Raw genomic sequence first — 14,318 nt, forward strand, 5'->3', positions numbered from 1 at the left:
ATGTGAGCTGTTCGTGCGTCTGTGGTGACTGGTCTGGCAGTGCTGACTTGGAATAATTGCTGTAAGAGCCTGTGACACTTCCAGGCACCCCTTTGCTGGTGAAATGACTGCTGCCAGTGCATCCCCAGAGGGGGATTACTCATGGACAGTCACTCAGAACAGTTACACTTTCCCCTGAACTGTTATTTTTGCCAAGAGACATGATCTATATATATTGTGATCCACCCCGCTGCTTCCCACTGCTTGTACCCTCCTACATATGCCTGTATCTCTCAGTGACAGAAACTCTTTCTGAATATACAAAGTACCAGAGGAATTGCAGGGGGATAGAGGCTTGGTCATATATTGCTCTTCTTAAAATAGTGGTCAAAAGCTGAAAGTTTCTCTGTTGCATGGGAAGTAGATGCTTCCTGAAACAAACAGGAATTTACAAGCTCCAGATATGCAAAGCAGCCATTTCAGCCTAGTACTGAGGCCAATTCCAGGGTTGTTTCTTGGCTGTCATTAGTGAATTAGAGGGAGCTCTCTTGCTTGTTAGGGCTCACATCCCTGAACACCTGGCACACGGCAATAAAGCAGCCAAATGAGGGCAAAGGTGGCACTAGAAATTGGCAGCTCACGAGCTTCCTGTTCATGTGGTAATGAGCCTGTGGATGATTCCAGTGGGGATCTCTGCAGCTTTTGCCAGGAGCAGCCACTTGTGCAGAAAGTGCCTGCGGCACCTAGAAGTTCTCTTTGATAGTGAAAGTCATAGGAGCAAGTGAGCACCTGCCTGTGAGTGATGCCAGGCTGTCTGTCTGTCCCTTGCAGGGACATGTCTCTGACAGCTGGCCCACAGCAGTGGTGCCCAACAACCTCCAGCAGTGGGCATGACACAGCCCCTGCTCCTGTGTCACAGAATGTGACTGCTGCTTGCAGAGACCTTGTGGATGTGGCACTGGGGAAGGTTTTATTTAACTTTTTATTGGGGTGCTACATTATTGTATGAACCCAATAGCATTCTCCTAGTTGTGGTAAAATGTGTGTTGTGATACCTTCCTGGCACAATCAGTGAGTGCTGCTGTGCTGCAGCCGAGGCCGGACTGCTGCCAGCTCTTGTGCTGTCTGCTGAGCTTTTGTTTAGAGCTTCTCTTCTTCCATAAGTTAATGGCCTTGTCATGCTGCATGTTTGCTAGGGCAGCTTGTGAATGTCACTGCCCTGTAGTTCACTGTGGATTCCTCAGATTATGAATAGCCTTACCTGTGGGCTGGTTTACATCCTAAAAGAAACCGGAGGAGCCATCACGCTGTCATCTTCAGGAAAAGAGTGAGGCTGTGAATCTGTTGTTGCTGTCCCATGCCAAGGAAAGCTTCATTCACATGCACGATTTTTAGCTTGTTTGGAACTTGAGACCAGTGCTTGAGGAGGCGGTTTCTCTGGGTCTGCACTAGGGAGGGAGAATTTGCTTTTGTCCGATGGTGTCCCTTGCCTTTGGTGACAAGTGGAGTGGCCACTGTTACTGGCAGATTCACTCCAGGGTTTGCTTTTGAATTGCAAGTTTTTCTTTCCCTTTACTCTTCCAAGGGGCTTGTTGCTTTATATGTCTTGTGTAGAGTGGATCTTACCAGGTTTTAAAGGACTGTGAGATGATTCTTGAGACAGCATTCTGGTTTGGTGGAGCTGTAAATCCACTACCAGTTTTCTTAATGCATTGTGAATGCAAAGCTTGATAATAGATTTGTGGTGCCTCATCCTATGCTGAAACGCAGTTTCAGCCCATCTGCTTAGAGATGTGCTTGCCTGGGCATTGCCTTGTGTCCTCCTGCTCTCCTTGGACTCATCTGAAAGGAAACAGAAGCTGCTCCATCATAAATGAGAAAAGCTTTTGAATTGAGAAGTCAGCTTAAGGACTGTTTAATTTCTTTCACAAATTTGAGTTTTCACCTAAATAACTATTTATAACTAATCCCTTCAGAAGTATAATTTAGGAAGGCATGGCTGGTGAGTAAGGCAGCCAGCCTGCTCAAGGGACATGATGAGGCTTGCAGTGAGGAAGAGGCAAGAAAGCCTTTCAAGTGGTGGTTGTCCTGTTGCTTTAGAACATGGTTTAAAAACCATTTCCACTCTCAGAGTGTGGGGGAATTCTAGGAGGAATTGTAGCAAGGAATACCTTACCACATCAGTCAAGGTGGTTGCCTCAGTCAAGGCAACTGAACCCTGACTAAATGTTGAAGCACAGAAAATGCTTTGTAAGAAAGTGAAAACATGAGGCAGACTTTTCTGGCTCCTACCAAATCTCTGACTGAGAAGATGAGATGGGAGAGTCTCTGTGATGCATTCTGTGGAGAATGTTCCATATTCCTTTGCCAGAGAGTAGCTGGAAGTTAGCTTGTCTTTCTGGTATGATTGTTTTGACATCATTGTTTGGGTTTTTTTAGGTTTTGATCTCTCTGGCTGTGTAGAAAGCTAACCCATACTGACTGGGGGGTTGTACTGTCATGGTCAGGAGCTGTTTCACCATTACAGTGCATTGGTGGGAATGGCCAAAGAGAACCACAGAAGACTTGCATATGGAAAAAAAAAAAAAAAAATCCTTCTCTGTCACTGGCCTAGGAGATCAGAGCAATTTCCAGAAGATTTTAGGAGAAGTATGAACACTGGTGCCCTGTGAGAGAACGTAAGCCATTTTTTTCCAGTCATGGTTAGAAGAGAGGCTCGAAAATATGTAGATATGCTATATAAAATGTTGTCCCTGTTGACCAAGAGAGGCAGAAAAGTTTAGTTGTGTATTTTGTGATCTTTAACAAGCTTTCAGGTAGCACTGTGGGGAGGACCATACAGGAACCTCAGCAGGCAAACAACCCAGTTTCCAACATGGGCCTTGGGGGAGACTTCCTGGCCAGATTCCCAAAGGAAGGTTGTTGGTATGGGAAGTGCAGGCTGGAGCTTGCCCTTCATACATACCTGCATGCAACAGCGTAATGAGATTAGGCAGGTCACTACATAGCTGAGAGCTGCTCCCACCCAGGCATGCACTGTGTGTCTTAAGTGCACTGTTAAGCATCAGCTGGTGGCAGGGGCTGCTCTGGTGCCTTTGCGATGTGCCTTCATGGCATTTAATACTGCCAGGTGGATGTGTCCTGGACAATAAAACTTGTCCACCTGGATTGGGTAGCCATTAATATCTACAAGTCTGTAACCATTCACCTAAGCTCATGGGGCAGGCAAAGAAAATAAAAAATAGCCACGACCACACTATTTCCTGGATGAAAGAAGTCCAGGTATCAAAAGTCTGTGAAGTATCTATACTTGAAGGAATGACATCATTGATTACTCAATTTTTAGACAGTTTCCCTTTAAAATTAAAATAAAAATTGTTGGTGTGTCTGCCCTTCTAGTCTTTCCCACACCACTGGTGGGTTTTGTCCGGTTTTTTTTGTCCCTTGCTTTGCTTGCTGTTACCTAACACCAGTCATATTTTACATCCCTATACTTTTATTAATTGAGAAGAAGCATTTAGCTGTGTTAGCCATCAACAGTCCTTAAAGAACCTTTATCCCACATCTGCCAAGACAGCATCATCTTCATTTCTGGCTCAGTAATCCCAGCTGTAGCGTGAAAACCAAAGAGCCGCAGACAGATTTTTATTTCTTTTGTTTCTATTCATGTGCATCATTCTTAAATGAAGAGACCCAAACAGGATTTACCCCTGAAAAGACTGTATTGTGGCCCTAGTAGGACATCCTTTCTGGGATTGCCTCCCAGTCCTGCTTTTTCTTGAGACAATTTCTTCCCAATATTGTCACTGTCTAATCTTTCCTGATGTCTATTGCCATCCAACTGGCAGTTCCTGCTCTCGCCTAGATATTCGATCACTCCTTCCTTCTCAACCAAAGTCAAAAAAGATGGGCAATTTAGAGTTGCAGTTTTTCCACATCTCAAGAAGTCAATGTGCGGGCCAGCTGAAGAGCTAGTGCAGATGTCTTGAAAAAGCACCAGGAGGGTGCTCATGTTGCACTCGCTGTCTTTGGAAGGCTCTGGCAATATTCAGACACCAACATTATGCAAATCCCGGTAGGTGCATTTCAAGGTCATAGTGTGTGTGAACTCAGGTTGCCTGCCTTGATTGGAATATCTGAGCCAATGTAAAGAAAGTAATTCCAAATCTGATGCTGGTCTTAATGAAACACACAATTCCATAAACAGCAGAGCTAACAAAATTGCCTGATTGCCTGTGGATTTGTGTCCTGCTCCCTTTTGCAGCACAGTGCTCTCGGATATCCCCCAACTTTCCCATTACTTGCATGGTCTCTCACCTCCACCTGGCCTTGCCAGCAGCAAGGTGTCTGTCTCTCCCACCCAGCCGTACTTGGTTTTACCACCAGTGCAGCCCATGCCTGCTGAGGGTATTTGATGGCCCACACGTGCAGCAGATGTTCCTCCACATGGTGAATCCAGCACGTGGAAAAAGTGCCAGGACGTTGCCAGCAGTGAAACTGAAACGTCACCCGGAGGATATCAGCTATTCGTGCAACTATTAGTAGAATAAAGATGTTCCATGTTAACAGTTCAGTAAAGAACTACAGGAATCATTTGAAGTCTGCAAAGCCTCCCTTAGTCTAAGAGATTTGAGTTCAATTTATTTAGTTACGGAGTTCAATTTATTTAGCTTATGCATGAGATTTTGGGGGGATTTACTTGTAGTCTCACTCTCTACCTAGAGGGAACATTTTTTCTCACAAGGCTTTTTAATTTTGTAGGAAAAAGTGTATCTGAAGCTAGGCAAATGACCAAAAAAGGCAGAATATTTATATCAGTATAAGTATTTTTGCCACATCTGCCCTAAAGGCTTGATGAATTTGCTCTTGATGTCTTGAAATCAAGACTGGATATCTTGGTCAAGTTCTGCTCAAGCAGTGTGAGAGTAAAGGGCTGGAAGGAGAAGTTGCTGATGGAGGAGCACTGCTCCCTGCTAGGCAGGATGTCCAGAAAAATGTCAGCAGGATTTCTCTCAGCTTCTCAAGCTGTGCTGAGAAGAAATAGCAGAGAGTGGTGGCTAGAAGTTCAACTAGATAAAATCAGTCTGAACACACATAATTTCCTAGAAATCTGTCCTTAGAATTCTCAGATGACATACTCACAGAGGGGAGCACTGACTGCTGACATCTTATTTTCTGTAATGCAGACTTAATCCAGTACCTGGGAAAATTTTGTGTCCTGGGAGTACGAAGGACAGGGCTGCACTCCCATGTTGCCTTCCCACCCTCCTGTTCTGTGACTCTGGGACCCCCTGTCCTCACTCTCTCTGACCCATTTGTTGACTGTGGGGAGCAGGGTAGCAAGCCAGTAACACACCTGACAGCTTGTCATGGACCTAAGTATTTGCTTTATCCAGTTGTCTGCAAAGGACACAGCAAATTTTTCTCTTCTTGGGGCACAATTAGCCAGATTTGTTTCTGCATCCAGAGGGAGAAGGCTTTGTGGAGTCTCTGAGGTGAGCAACCTCCAAATAACAAAATTCCCCAGAAGAGCTCTTTGGAAAGCATTGCAACACCATAGGATGCTCTAAGTTCATTGGTGTGGGGTATGAAGACTCACAGAGGAGCGGAAAAACATTGATTTGATTTTGTAAATAAAATCACATGCTTTCTGTCAGTGGCTGAAAAGAGACTCCCCTTTCACAGCTCCAGGAATTTTGCTATCTCCATTTTTTATTTAAAGTGAGGTGGGGGGAGAAGGTCTGAACAGTAAATATTTATCCAAGATGTGTGGTTGTTAATATGATCCAGTCTTCAGTCATTTTGAATGGTGTCATGATGACAGATGTTAATTCAGAAAGGAATAGATTGGACGATTTATGCCTGAAACACATGTGTTCCTTGGCAGGCTCCATGGATTACTTGCATAGTTAGAGCTGTCTGAGCAATTTGTAACATTTTCTCTGCCTCGAATCACCAAGGCCTCCAGGACAGGGGGTTGACCTATATCTTCAGTCTGCTATAATAAACACTGAGGTAACTAAACTCCCCGTGTGCTTTTATCTTCCTAAACTTCTCTCTCCCCCTGTGCTCCGGCTGTGTGTGGTGCTTCTGGTTCTGCCCAAGAGGAATGGCAGCTTCTTTCTGCAGGAGAGAAGGATGCTCCTGTGTGCAAGGTGCACGTCCCTGACCTCCTTCCTCTCCTGACTGAGCAGCACCCCTGCCTCAACACTCACAGCTATTCAACGCAAACACTTCTCCTGACAACAGAAGTGAAAATAGACCAAGCCATGTGAAGGCAGTAAGCAAGAGGGATTCAGGAAAGACCTGGCTTTTTTTAGGTAGTATTTCTATTCTTGCAGTTTTGATTTTATGCCATGTGTCTGAGGGTGTTTCTTCTCTTCTTAATTAAGACAGATTTGTAAAACTGTTAGTGCCTTAATTTTTATTTACTTATTTAGTCGGAGGCATAAAATTGGAGGAAAATGGCCAGATTGTTGGGCACACAAGAGCTTGGTAGGCCTACTTGGAAGTTTTTCTTATCTTGACCATCACTTGTATTCTGGCCATTTTTGATTAAATTAACTTTGCCGACAACTGACAAGGACAGAAAATAGAAAGCCTGGCCCAAGTACTTCTGTTATTTGGAAAAAACTCTTTAAATGTAAATGTTCTGTTTGGATTGCGGTTTATTTAAATTCTAATCTTTTAAGAATATTAAATAATCTTACTTAAAAACTCTTCTTCTGTAAAACACCAATTATTAATGCAAGTCTAGAAAACAAAGCAGGGCAGGAGCTTCCTGGCATCTTCCCAGTTTCTTGTTATTTTGACCTTTCTGCCTTCTCCTCTTAGAGGATGCTGAATAATTTGTATATATTCTATATGAACACTCAGTGAATATACAAATGATTTGGCTTCTCATTTCAGCAAAGATGCCAAAATAGGAGAAGACAGATTTTCTGTGTACTCTTGCTGTAAAAACAATGTAACAATTTCCCTGGAGTCTCACTTTGAGATAACTTCAGAAAGCAATGAGGGGTTTTAGGCCATAATTCTTCCTGTGGTGATCCTTTAGCTTTTTTTGTTGTAATGAGCCAAGAATTTAGTCTAAATATGCATTGTTTAATGAGTTGCTGTTTGTATTCAAACTCATGAACCAGTTCAGCTCCCCAAAAAAGACTTTGCTGGTGGGTGTCCTCAGATGCCCTGGGATGCCCTTGTGCTTTGTCACCCAAGCCTGCAAAGACAGATTTTTAAATTTTTTTAATTTTTTTTTTTCCTTCTGAGCAGGCATATGGTAGTAAGTGGAGCAGGTAGCTGAGCTTGTAGCTTAGATCATAGCTGGGATCACCTCTTGTTTTCTGTTATAAGTGATGGGGAAAGTGCTTTATCATTTTATTACACTGGCATCTTTGAGCTGATGTTTTCCGTGCCCCATGTTTGGCACAGCTGGAGAGTTCAGCTGAAATAACTCAGCTGTTTCAAGGTGAGGCTACTGAAAATGCACTGTTATATCTCTGTTAAAAAAAAAAAAAAAAAAAAAAAAAAAAGTCTAAAGAAGTCTTCCACCCTATTTTGCTGAGGTTGTCCAGATTTCAGAGTTCTGTGAAATCCCAGGGCTGGGTCTGATGTTGTGTGGGGGCTGTTAAGCGCTGTCAGTGCCAGCACTGTCAGTCCTGCTGTGGCTCCCCTGTCCTGCCTGTCTGGTGTTCTCCCCCACAGTGAGTGAGCTGGGATGCAATATCTGCTGGGATGTAAGAACTAAGTAGGATTTTCTCATCAGTTACTTCTCCACAGAGAGTTTGGGGCAAGGGCAGCAGACCAGGGAGCAGGGAATATCTGCTGGACTCTCAGGAACCCTTTTCCTCTTCTCAGCCATCTAGGCAATGTGAAGGAGCAGTAGCCTGGTCTGGGACATGGCAAGAGCGGGAGTGATGGGGACAGCAGAGAAAGGAAGGGTTTATAACTGGCAGGAAATTCCTGAAACACTGGTACTTGAAGACTTTTTAAAGTGCTGTATGATTATAGAAATCAAGCTGCCAAAAGTTAAAAAAAGCAAAAAAATAACATAGCATTTTCAATGTTGATTCAGTTCTCCTGTGCAGATGTTATCCTTAATTACATAATTATATCCTGGCTTGCTTAGAACACAGCTGTCTATCTTGTGGAGAGGGAAGACTGAGATTTGGGCTAATTTCTATAATGTAAGACATTCAGCCTTATATGAATAGTTGTAGGAGCTGTAGAACATGTGGATAGCAGAGAGGAAATGCGAGGAGGAAGAACGGTCTGGTTACAGACACTGAGGGTTCCTCTTGCAGAGATGTTATACACACAAAGCATTGCAGAGATGCTCTAAATGTAAAAGCATGGTTTGTATAACATTTAGATACATGGCGATATAAGAAAAATCTTGTGGGAAGATTGGAAAGTCAGTGTTCTCAACAGCAATCCTGAGCTGAAATTGCAAGACAGTCCTAGTTCAGCATGTGGATCTTACACTTTCAGCCCTGGTATCCTTTTAAAAGATGTTACATGAGTATGACTTTTAATAAACTATGTCATAAAAATAATAGTGAAGTAAAGGAGCTGGTCCCTTAGGGGAATAAAACACCCTGTATATAATGATAATATAGGTCCTGTTCTTCTTTAGGATTTTTCTGAAATTTTACATTTTTTCATTGAAGGATAATTATTCACAGACAAAAAACCACAAAGCAAACATAAGTTATCTAAATCCATTCCTTTCACAAAAAACTTCCATCTTTCCTAGAACATTTCAGAACAGGAATATTTCTTCAAATTTTGGCTCAAAATCCAGCTTACATTTTGAACAAAAGTCTGTAGGACAGTCTATCCATCACCCAGTTTGTACATAGAAGACACGTCTGCTGACACACCGTATGTGAGCCATCATTTATGCTTCAACTTGTGAAACAGCATTCATCAGAAAAATCTTCAGTTTTTCTGCAGCTCCTCTGACATGTTCCAAGTTCCATTTTCTTCACAGGACAATCTTTTTTTTGACAGTGTTTTGTTATCTTACAACTGTGAACCACGTTTTGCTCTCAGTTACATGGATAAAACCATGAGAATACTTTTTTTTTTTTTTAAGAGGAATTCCTTTTCATTTACAACATATCATAAAAATAGCTTTGCTCTCCTGACTCCTTAAAGCTGGTCTTGGCCTTGTGCTGCTTAATCCTGTGAATCAGAAGACAGCAGCTTGTATTAGACCAGCCACACAGGAGGCCCACGTGTCTGTATTTGGGTTAGCTGTAGCACTCAGTTATGTAGGTCAAGTAAAGCTGGAAATTCAGTAGGCCTATTTGAAATGCTTATCTGCTTATTCACAATATATGTTTGCAGGTAAGCAGGGCAGAAACTTCCTGACATCCATGGGAATGAGCACATTGCTGAGTTACAGCAAGCTGGTGTGTGACACACCAGTGCCACCCTCATGTCCCAGGTGGATTTTGTCACCACTGAAGTTGCTGCTTTCTGAGCCGGTGTCTGTGCACGGGACAGCTCCCAGTGCCGTGTGTAGCCAGGGTGCTGTGGAACTTCCGTGTCTGGCACAATGTTTAAAGCTTGCAGCTGCTGCTTGGAATCAGTTTCCTTTCTCTTGTGGTTTTCAACTTGGTTATCAAGACTAAAGAAACTTATCTCTAGCCAATGTAGTGAACTATTAGCTCAGCTCTATCAATGAAGAAGAAAACATTGTTGCTTTAAAAAGAAAAAAAATTCTAGTAGTGCCATGTTTTGAGGTGCTTTTGTCACCATCGTGCTTTGCTGCCCTTTGTTTGCTATGTATAAAATATATTTAGATTTCACACTGAGAAACATTAGTAAAAACTAAATTTGTGGGCTTTATAACCTGTCAGGAGTTCTTTTAGGTGCTGTGCGGGAGGTGGGGCATACTAACAGGGGAATGGCCTGGGAAATTACAGCTAGTTGATTTTACACTTGGTCAAGGGGAGGGTGCCTTGGGAGAAGAAACAAAACTGGTAAAATCTTAGAAGTATCATGTTGTTGGGTAGTCCAAAAGCTGCATCTCTTTTGACAGCAGAATAAAGAGAAGATAAGGGAAAGGCTGGAGCAATGCTCCTACTTCAGGCAGAGTAAGAGCTTTTCAGTGGGGCAGATAAGAGTGGAACTAGTCTCTAGAGCATTTCTAAGCTCTAGAAACTGAAGATAGGTTCATTCAGAATGAATGCTGGTTGTCAGAGCCATGTGCAGAGGATGGTGAGGGGTTCTCCATAGCTTGGAGAAAGTTGGGTAAATATGCCTGAAGTGTGGGCTAGTGGGTCTGGCAATTGACCATTAACCCAGACTGCAGGCTCTCAGCACCTCTGTTCTTGTTGCTAAAAATTCCTTGTTGCTTTGATAATCAGTGCAAATGATGCAACTTCATTTATATTACCACTTGTAGAAGAGCATTTTCTAGGCTTCTGTGTCTACTTGACCGCTGAGAAATGCAGCATTGGCTGATAAGATGGTTATTTTCTAGTGGAAACACACCTTCCACGTCTAATCCAGTCATGCCTGAGCAGAAACCTTTCAAAAGCCTCTGCAGATGGATTGCAGTGGTTTTGCTGTACCTTGTTTGTGTGACAGTGAGAGCTCGTGGATGACGGGTTGAGAATAAAGCACATTCCAGCCTTGGTGGGGGCAGAGATTCCAATTAACAATGTGCTCACGGGCACAGTGAGGTCTTGTGACTGGTGCATCATCCCTTGACTTTTTTTTATTGCCTCATGTCCTTCTTCCTCTCCATTTCTGGTATTAGCAGAGTTTGAAAAAGCAGTAATATCCATTTCCCACAGGCTCCCTCTCCAGTCTCTTCCTTTGGCTGCTCTGCAGCAAAGTGTTGCATACCCAGACATCATGTTGCATGTAGCTGACCTTTGCCATCTTCCTGTCCCCTTCCCATCAGAGCTAGAAGTCTCAATGAGCTATGCTTCTTGTACTCCTAAATCCAGCTCTGCCACAGAGGCACAAAAGAGCATCTGTATCACCAGGATGCAATGGCATTACCTCTCATTTTGCCCGGTATATTAGAAATGTTGTTATTGTGGGAGACTCAGCCTGCTTCTAGTGGTTTGTATTTTCCACTGAGGTGCTTCTTGGCTAAGGCTCTCAGTTTCCATGTTTTATTTTAGCAAATGTTATGATTTGCCTTGGTAAATCTGAGAACAGGAGATGGAAAACTGAATGGAGATAAAAAATAGTTTACAACTGGCTGTGTCTATTAGCCCTCAGTACTCTGCAAATGGACAGAATGAGGGATTGCAGCTGGATTGTCTTGTTCCTGGAGTTATTTGGTGAGCCCTGACATTTTTTATCCCTTCCTCCTAATCTGCTGTCTTTGGTCTGTCATATCTGTACCAGTCTATTCCTGGAGTGGTGTCTATAGAGGTGGTGTCTCTTTCTGCCTCTCTTTCTGGATAAGAGACTGGCTTGAAAGCCCTGGCCTATCTAAATTATTTTGTGCTTTTAAAATACTTTCATCTAAAGCCTTTAGTGATGTCCTTTGCAATTCTACAATTTTGAAAACACTCCAAGATTGGTTAAAAATGCCATGGCCCTCATAGACTTATATTTCAGTCATGTTCTCCTGTCTGCCTCTCTGTGATGCTTGTTTCTTTATGCTTGTATCATAGAAGCTTCTTTTGGCAGCCTTTGGCACTGTGAACACTGATCTGTGACTGGGACTCCAGGTACACTGTAATATCAACAAGTAATAACAGTGGAAGCTTAACACAAGGATACACAATTTCCAGCCTGGACCCTCTGGTTTCCACCTCAGTACCAGGAGGTGATGAGGCACTGCGGGAACATTGCCAAAGTAGTTTTCAGACTCATTTTCTGACTGTTTACCATTGTGCTGATCGGGACAGGAGTTATTTTTGTGACAAGCCCACCCTTAAGCACTGCAGGTTTCGCCGCTGCAGCGGACAGCAGAGGATGCCCCCAACCTCCAGCTGCGAGTCTGAGCTCCCGAATCTGGCAGGAAAAGCGTGCCCTCCCTCCTAATGCCTGCTGCTCCTCCGGTCTCCTCCCAGCCAAAAAAAGGGACAGCGTTCCCCGACGGGAAGTAATTGCTTTGGAAACCTCTCTGCACATCTGGGTCCAATCAGGCTGAAGATCAGCAGCGGTAGCGCGGAGCCTTGGAAGGGGCTGCGCTCCCGCTCGGGGGCTGTGTCCGGGAGCAGCCCGGGGCCCGTGGGGCTGCTGCTGCGCTCTGCAGCGTGCCACTGACGAGCTGCACAACAAAACCACAGCTTGAGGAGGGAGCTCAGGACTGCAGGGCTTGGAGAGCCAAACCACAAGGCTGGGATTTCAGTAATTGTAAGCCAGGAAAACAGTTTTTGGTTCTTTAGCCCTGCGCAGGGCTTTGCCTGCTGTATAGGTAGAAGTGAGAGCTGCCTGCTGAGACTCCGTGCTCATCCCTACAATTGTTTTAGAAACTACAGCGGGAAAAAGCACCAAAATGAAAGACTACCCCAGGTGTCCCTCAAAACTAATCTCAGGGGAACTGCCCAGAAAGGTTAAAGGGATGAACACAGAGCAAATAGAAATGAGACAGAATGGAGAAGCCAGAGCAATTTCAGAGCACTGTAATAGCTGAAGGAAATGGTTGAGGAAATAGTCATGAAGAACAACAGGAGAAACAGACAAATAAAGGGGAGTAAATCAGACTGGTTGTATTTCCAACTAGGGATAGGTACCCACATTTATTTTGCACTGGCATTGAACTAGCTGAGAGGAGCCCAGGTGTGGTCCTCGTGGTTCACGCAATGCTGGGAAAATGGACAATAGTGATATGTGTGGTTATTTCTCTCCAAATAGCTCCAGCAGCAGCAAGGAATAAAACTCTCAAACATTTATAACTTTCCTTCTTTTTCTTTTAATTTTTTTTCTATTTAGTGTTTTGTGTGTAATCTAAAAGCCATGTAAAACCTACTTAAATCCCAGAACCTATATAGAATCTCCTATGGAGTGTAAGTCCAAACAAAAGGCATCTTCTGCCCACTTTAAATAGCTTGCAGACCTTTGGCTTGAATTGTTCACAAAATTTGTGCAATGCCATATTTAGAGTTGTATGTGAAATCGTAATTTAACTTATAAATTTATTTTAGTTTCAAGGTCACACGCTATTTTTCCAGGGTGTGCCTGCTTAAGCCCATGATAAGATGGTTTCAGTGAATGAGTAGCTGTTGAAGATTTTTGCTTATCATCTTCATTTTTGTGAGACCTGGAGCATGCTTAATGCAAGTGGAGTCTGTGACCATTTTTTTCCTCCCCCTCCTTTCCTGGAACTGAAAGGCCTCTACTTTACATGTGCCCTTAGGAAATTCCAAAGGTTTAATATTTATCCAATTTTTAATGAATTTTCACAAGGAGGCAAAACCCAGCTGGCATACAAAATCCCTCAAATCCCTTGGTCAAATGGATGTTGGACTTTATTAATATTTGTAAAGTTTTTTTCTGGTTTTTTTTAAATGCTGGGATCACTCAGTGGCTGAAATGTCTTATAACAGAAAGTGTTAGACTACTTTGACACCAGGCATTCTTTCTAATTCTACTATGATGAAAGAATAAGAGTGATAATTAAGATTTTTTTCCATTTAGCATCCCAAAGGGACACATTGTTGAAATGTGAACTTAAACCCATGGGATGCTTGCCCTGGTTGTCAAAAGTGTATTATGTTTGGGCAGTTTAGAGGGGCCACAGATAGCAATGGGATTTGGCTTTCCTAGATGTTGCTTTGGATGACGGTGTGCACCCTCCTCAGGTTTGCTCTGTTAATGCCTTTTCTAGCATGAACCATCTGCCAAAGTTTCAATTTCAGGATATGAAATTCAGCAGCTAAAGATATCCTTGGGATTGCTCCATAAAAAACACTCTGTAAGGTGTTTAGCAACACGTGGAGTGAGTTCACAGGAGCTGAGCACAGTACAAGGAGCGTGTGAAATGCAGCAGGCATTGGCTGAGGCAGAATTCCAGTCTGTAATTACAGGGGTGATCACTACTGGGCAGAGGAAGCTCCTGAGGATTTTGCAGTGGATAATCAGCATTTTCATCAGTGCCTTGAGAACAGCTGTAAAGTCACTGCTAAGCTGCAAGCAACCCAAAACTGGTGTATATAATGAATTCCAGAGTGTGTCCTTTTTATGTAGTGTAGTGTCTGTTTCTTGTCATGGAGATCTCAGGGAAGATAGCTCAATGCTTCAAGAAGGAGGTGTTCCATCAGATTATCCTGCCCAAGATGCTGGTCAGCAGACTAAAATTCCTTCCATCCTCCCTGTGCCTTGCTCTGAATTAACCCAAACAGAAGTGAGAAGTTGGAAAG

At 43.2% G+C, this 14,318-nt stretch overlaps 1 protein-coding gene across 15 annotated transcripts in view; it reads left to right on the forward strand.

The window, feature by feature from the left end:
• ST3GAL3 (ST3 beta-galactoside alpha-2,3-sialyltransferase 3) overlaps positions 1 to 14,318 on the forward strand; it is a 185,763-nt gene that overhangs the window by 143,766 nt on the left and 27,679 nt on the right. The window lies entirely within an intron of this gene.

This window comes from Poecile atricapillus, chromosome 7 (genome assembly GCF_030490865.1).
Source record: "Poecile atricapillus isolate bPoeAtr1 chromosome 7, bPoeAtr1.hap1, whole genome shotgun sequence".
Classification (NCBI taxonomy): domain Eukaryota; kingdom Metazoa; phylum Chordata; class Aves; order Passeriformes; family Paridae; genus Poecile; species Poecile atricapillus.